Source organism: Mastomys coucha, unplaced genomic scaffold, assembly GCF_008632895.1.
Source record: "Mastomys coucha isolate ucsf_1 unplaced genomic scaffold, UCSF_Mcou_1 pScaffold22, whole genome shotgun sequence".
NCBI classification, from domain to species: Eukaryota; Metazoa; Chordata; class Mammalia; order Rodentia; family Muridae; genus Mastomys; species Mastomys coucha.
Window position 1 is genome coordinate 143,568,432 of NW_022196905.1, and position 7,062 is coordinate 143,575,493.

Below are 7,062 nucleotides of genomic sequence, written 5' to 3' on the forward strand. Positions count from 1 at the left end.
CACTCCCCCTCCTTCCCCCTTCCTCCCTTTCCCTCCCTCTTTCCCCCTCCCCACTTACTCTTTAGTCTATCATGATGCTTTTATTCAGCTGCCCCATCCTGCTGTTCTCCAAGCTTTTAGAATCTCCTTTGGAACCAGCTCTAAATTTTACCATCATGTGTTGAACTTTAAAAAGTAAAAAAAAATTTTTTTTTTTTTTATTGAAAAAGCACATGCTTACAGAAGAGAGCATAGGTCACAAATAGCAACCTGACGGATTTTTACAAAAACAAGCAAATGTATCACGTAATAGACTCCTGCCAGGAGCCTGCAGCAGCCCTGCCCGCCCCCAGTAGTGACCACTGTCAGTCATCTCTAGCATTATAGATTTGCCGGTCTGCTTTTGAGTTTTTGTACACATGGAATTGTAAACGTGCGTTTTTATTCCTGTCTCTCATTTCCCATTAAGCCTGCCAGATTCACCCAGGGCACAGCAATTCATCCATTCCCTGATCCATTACATGAACACACTACAATTAATTTGCCCAATTTTAATAGTGATGGCTTTTGACGGCAGTGGGCTTTAGCTGTTACAGATAGGGGCTGCACAAATGTGTTGGAACCTGGTTTTGGAATAAATGTATGCCGTCTTGCTGGGTGTGGGAGCCCTTTTATTCTTCTCAATATTTCAGCGGAGAGTCAGAAAACCCTTATGTTTATTTTTATATCTGCTGCTGGGGATTAGACCCAGGGCCTCAAGGGCACTAATAGCCTTCCACACCTCCAGCCCTACAGACCCCAATCCTCAGTGAATACTTTATCATGATTGTTTCTCCTCCTCCCCCTCTTTTCCTCCTCCTCCCGTCCTCCTCCTGCTCCTCCTTCCCTTCATCCTCCTCTTGTCCTCCTCCTGCTCATCGTCCTCCTTCCCTTCCTCTTCCTCTTGTCCTCCTCCTGCTCCTCCCCCCTTCCTCTCCCTGGGACCTTACACACGCCTAGGTAAGCACTTTCACTAAGCTACACCTTTTAGCAGGCATTTTAAATCTCAACATTTACTTTAAATTTTTCCAGAAGTGTTTCTTTGATAATTCTCCTTTCTTTCTTTCTTTCTTTTTTCTCTGTATAGCGCTGGCTGTCCTGGAACTCACTCTGTAGACCAGGCTGGCCTCGAACTCAGAAATCCACTTGTCTCTGCCTCCCAAGTGCTGGGATTAAAGGCGTGCGCCACCACCGCCCGGCAATTCTCCTTTCTTAAAACGTATTTTTCTTTCTGAAACTCTGTTAATCTACACCCATTTTTAAAGTATTTATTTTAGCTGGGTGGTGGTGGCAGCACATGCCTTTAATTCTAGTACTTTGGAGGCAGAAGCAGGCAGACGTCTACAGAGCTACTTCCAAGACAGCCAGGGCTACACAAAGAGAGACCTTGTCTCCTAAACAAAGCAAAGTAAGTTATTTTATGTGCATGAATATTTTGCCTGTATGTATGTGTATGCACCATGTGCACACCTGGTGCCCATGAAGGCAGCATTAGATTTCCCACAACAAGAGTTACACATGGTTTATGGGGGTTGGGAATTGAACCCAGGTCCTCTGACGAACAGCCAGTGCTCTTAATTTAGCCATCTCTCTATCTGCCCCCAGCATTTTTATACATTCCTTTCCTTCCTCTGAGAATATTTTGACTTCTTCTTTCAATCCTTCTATTGGCTTTTTTTGTTGATCCTATTTGTAATTTCTAGAGAGTTAAAACAAGTCTGACCTTTAACTTTATTGTCTTACCAGGGCCGTGTCTTCACTCCATAGGTTTATGGTGATATTCTCATGCTCTCGGCATTGCTTTGGTTTCCTCTCCACCCTCATTTGTATTGATTTCTATTCTGTCTGGGCCACAGGCCACCACACAGAGACCCCTGGCTGCCCCATAATGCTTAGGAGTAAATTTATCATGGCCTGTGTTCTTTTGCTGTAGATGAGTACTGTAGCCCTGGTAACTTATTTAGCGTGTAGTTCTAGAGCTGAGAAGTCTGTAGTCAAAGTGAGAGCATATGGTGAGGACCCAAGGTCATCATGAGGGTGTCAGGGGCTGACTGTGGCAGCTCACACCTGCAACCTTAGGAAAATCAGAGCAGGAGCATCATGAGTTCCAAAGAGAGGGCCTTGTCTCAAAGAAAACACCAAAACCATGTTGGAGGACATCGCACTATGAAAGCGAGCAACCATGTTCATTCAGCCACTAATCTCAGCAAAGAGCTCTTCCTCATGACTCCCATCAAATCCTGGTCACCATAGAGAGGCCTCATTTCCAAGTGCCTTGAAGAGGATCTGGGAGTTTTCTTCCCAACACATTTACTCCTGTGGACACACAAACAGGCAGTGTTTAAAGTGCTGACAGAGAACACTTGGAAACTCTCCCTAGGTTGGGGAGGCCAATCACTAGCAACTCTCCTGGGGTAACAGATGGCTGTATTTACACATTTTCTCCTTGGAAGATCCAGGATGTAGTCCTGAGTCATCGTGATTACCTGAGTGAAAGTAAAAATGTAGCCCCTCAGGTGCCACACGTCAAGTGGCACCTCTACCACCTAAGGATGGACTGTGCATAGAGAAAACATGTCCTCAGCTCGGGAAGTTTCAGGGTTTATTTTGGGGTCAGGAAGCAAACAGGATACCCAGGGCATGAAACCCAGAGGCTCATGCAAGTTAGGTGGGGGCTCTAACCAGTGAGCCACACCCCCAACTCTGCTCCAGGGTCTGCCGTGAAGATACGAGTGTGTGTGAGAACAGGTGCATACAGAGGCCAGCAGTCAATTTCCAATGCTGTTTCCCATGAGCCACCCACCTTAATTCTTGAGACAGGGTCTCTTATTGCCTGGAACTCCCTGATTAGGCTAGACTGGCTGGCCAGTGAGACCCAAGGATCCTCTGTCTCTGCCTTCCTATGGTTGGGATGTCAAGCCCAGGCCACCAAGCCTGGCTTTTAAAATGTGGTTTCAGGGCACCAACTCAGGGCCTCACACCCTGAGCAGTTTACTGACTGCATTGTCTCCCTAGCCAGGTTTTGAAGACAGTGACATTAACATGGATTGCTCAGCTCTGCCATCCCTTGTGTGTGGCTTTCTTTATGTCCTAATAAGCTTTGACTATTATACCAGTTACACTGAGATCTGTGTGCCTCTTTCCCAGAAGATAAATTATAAACACCATAAAAAAGGAAGTGTGCTGCTTCTAGAACACTTGTGAGAGAAGCTCTTCTTTCTCCAAAATTATGCTTGCTTCCTTCTCAGTGTTTCTATTGAATTATGATGAAATGCCAGTCGGGATCCACAACTTCTGCAAAGGGGAACATGGAAGTATCTCTGCATGGAAGCAAGTGCCTACAGAGCTTTGCTGTGTACTGAGGACTAACTCCTTGGTGTCTGTCTCAAGGTCAAATGGATGACTGCCTTGGAAACGCCAATCTTAGGCAGCAAAGAACACTGTGCACAGAGCTGGAAGCAGCCCCTGTTAACACTCACTGTCCCTCAGCTAGGGTGTGACTCAGTGGTAGGGCACTTGCCTAGTATGTGCAAAGCCATGGTCCCAGCTCTAGCACCCCAGGGGGAAAATGGCCATGATCCAATAAAATGACAGTGTAAGCATTCTCGGATGCTGTAAAATTTTAGTCTTGATAAAATAAGAAGAATCAGAAAAGATGTTGCTATCACTCAGGTTTGAAATGCCTTCCAAATGCCCATGTATTAAAGGTTTGCTTGCTGGCCTTGGTTTATTTGGTTGTGGTGGTTTGAATGAGAATGGCTCCCTAGGCTCCTATGTTTGAATGTTTGCACCCTAGCTGATGGAACTGTTTACGGGGTATGCTGTCTGGTTTTGTGTGTCAACTTGCTACAGGCTAGAGTTATCACAGAGACAGGAGCCTCCCTTGAGGAAATGCCTCCATGAGATCCAGCTATAAGACATTTTATCAATCGGGGAGGGCCCATTGTGGGTGGTGCCATCCCTGGGCTGGTAGTCTTGGGTTCTATAAGAAAGCAAGCTGAGCAAGCCAGGGGAAGCAAGCCAGTAAGTAACATCCGTCCATGGCCTCTGCATCAGCTCCTGCTTCCTGACCTGCTTGAGTTCCAGTCCTGACTTCCTTTGGTGGTGAACAGCAATGTGGAAGTGTAAGCTGAATAAACCCTTTCCTCCCCAACTTGCTTCTTGGTCACGATGTTTTGTGCAGGAACAGAAACCCTGACTAAGACAGGGAGGATTAGGAGTTGTGTCACTGGGGGTATGCTTTAAGGTTCCAAAAGCCCATGCCAGGCTCAGGCTCTCTCTGTCATGCACGTGTGCTCTCTCTCTCTCCTTCCCTTCCTCCCTCCATCTTGTGATCCTTTGGATCAACTGTGAGCTCTCAACTACTGCTCCAGTGCCTACCTGCTGCCATGCTCCCCACCATAATGATCAGGGACCAATAACCCTTTGAAACTATAAGCAAGCCCCAGCTAAGTGCTTTCTTTTATTAGTGACCTTGATCATGGTGACTTTTCACAGCAAAACAGATTTTCTCTCCCAACACAATGTAACTTGCCACCATAGACCCAAAGCAGTGGGGATTGGAACCTCACAAACTTTGGCAAAATCAACGTTCCTTGCATCTAAAGTTGGTTATCGAGTGTTCTGTTGGTGATGGAAGGCTAACACAGGTATGGCCACAGTAAAGTAGCATCCTTGTATCCTGGCAGACCCTGGAACATCACCTTAGTGATAAACATTAACCTCAAAGGCAAGTGAGGCCAAATTATTTTACACGTCAATGCTTGTACCCTTGAGGCTGAAATGTGCATGGTAGAGTGTGTGCCTGCTATTTAGAAAGCCCCTAACATAACAAGTGCAGGGTGTACTGCCGTGTGATGAAAACCCGTACTGCTCAGCAGCCAGATAGGGGAAGAATAACAGGTAGACTTTGAATGCTTCCAACACAAAGTAATGATAAAGGTTCAAGGTGACAGTCAATGCTAAACACCTGACCTCAGCATATATTGCATGCATATATTGAAGTATCACTGCACCCCATAAAGGACTGAGACCTAGCTTCTTGTGAGTGGTGCTCTCCTTGTCTGGGCTGACTTTCGCTGAACACTCTAGTCTTTTGGTTTGCTGAGTGTTCCTTCAGGGTCCTCTTTCTGCACACGTTTAAGGTCTACCCTCCAGAGTTATAAAACAATTTCACAAAATTCCATGAATTTGTTGGGCCTGGCAGCATGTGTCTTTAACTCCAGCACTCAGGAGGAAAGGGCAGGCAGATTTCTGTGAGCTTGGGGCCAACATGGTCTACATAAGCAATTTCCAGGCCAGTCAGAGTTACATAGTGAGACCTTGTCTCACCCCATCCCAGCTTCCCTATGATTTCTTTAAAAAATACTAGGCTGAAATTCAACACGGAGAACAGGGTGGATGCCATTGCTGTTATGATTATGGGGATGGAGATGGGGATGCGGTCATTTCAGGAAGCTCTGGAGGCTCATCTATCTGTATCTGTGAAAACTAAGGAGCAAGGGCCTTCTGCTCAGTGCTAAATGCTGGGAACAGAAAAAGACAGGCAGCAAAGCAGACGATCCTAACCTGTTCCAGTATGGTCCATGATATGCCCAGGTCTCCCTGACATGGTACAGAGAGGTCAAGGAAGGATTTATATATGGATTCTCTTTCCACAGCTGCTTATCATTTACCTGTCTACCCAGCAGAGGAGCTGCTCCCACCCCGAGGATCCTCTGATGACCTATCAGGCCACCTATTCCTTTGCCTGAGTGTTGGCCGTGTCTGGGAGAGCCTTGTTTGACTTCAGGACCATATCTGTTCCCTGGTCTTTGCACCTGAGCTGGAGAGTTGATCCCATGAGGCGATTTTTATGTCTGGAAATTCATGCTGTATGAAATATTCATGCTTCCTAGTTTTCAAGCTCATCCAACTCATGTTGCAGCACGTATTAAATTTATAAGAGGTAGAAATTCTTGCTCATCCTTAAGCAAGATGATGAACTCGTCAGTGGGAGAAATATCTGGTCCTGGATCCTTCTGACAGATTTTTCAAAGGGAAGGAACTCCAAACACAATTACCCTGGCATGTATTCCTTTCAGACTGCCGTGTAAACCAGCCCAACAGGTGTGAGCAGACAGATGTTCACCAAGTGCTCAGCCTTCAGGGAGGAAACATTAACAAAACACACAGCATGTTTCCCATGAGCATCAGTAACAGAAGGAAAAAAAATTTACCATCTATTCTCATGATTTATAAAACGCAAGTCCCAACTCGTATTGAAAACCTACTGTAGGGCAAGCTGTAAGGGCTGGAGATGAGAGATAAATATACTCTTGACACATCAGCCAGTCACCCTCGTTATGAACACAGCCTTCAAGCAGTCTGGTGACTCGAATCCCTGCCCAAGGCTTCTCTGGGGGTTTAAGAGTCTTCGTGTACAGAGAGGGATTGTGCCTGTAGTGCCCGGGATGGAGCTGACAGGATAGAGCTGGCTGACCATAACTGACTGGTCCTGTTCATTCTTTTGCCTGTACAGGTTCCATGCCATCTTCTCCTCCACCTTTGACACTGTTTTCAGTGGCATGACAGAGTGAAGTGGAAACTTCTAGTTTTTAGAATGTTAGTTATAGCAAATGATGTTTTGCTGAAGCCACACAGGTGAAAGGATGTTTGGATATAGCAGACATGAAAGGCTGCTTGCTGAAGGAGTATATGAGTATGAACCCATGGACAGTGGGAGAGGAACACTGAGCATCAGCTTGGTTTGCTCTGCCTCACTATTCTTTGATTAAAAACACACATGTATTGTTTCACTTTATATAGTGTTGTTGAGCTATACTTGTAATAACTCCAACATTGAGAGAAACCCGCCCATGAACGCTTGTGCAGCCTTGCCTCAGGCTGGTTGGAGAGCCTGATGGTTTCTTTAGGCTGAAACTCCAGCTGTCTAGTGTCTGGTGGCTGAAGGGACTGGGCTGTAGCTGCCGGTTCGTGCCTGGGGTCTGCCTGCCTAGAGGACTGGTCTGCAGCTGCTGAGTCATGCCTGGGGTCTGCCTGCCT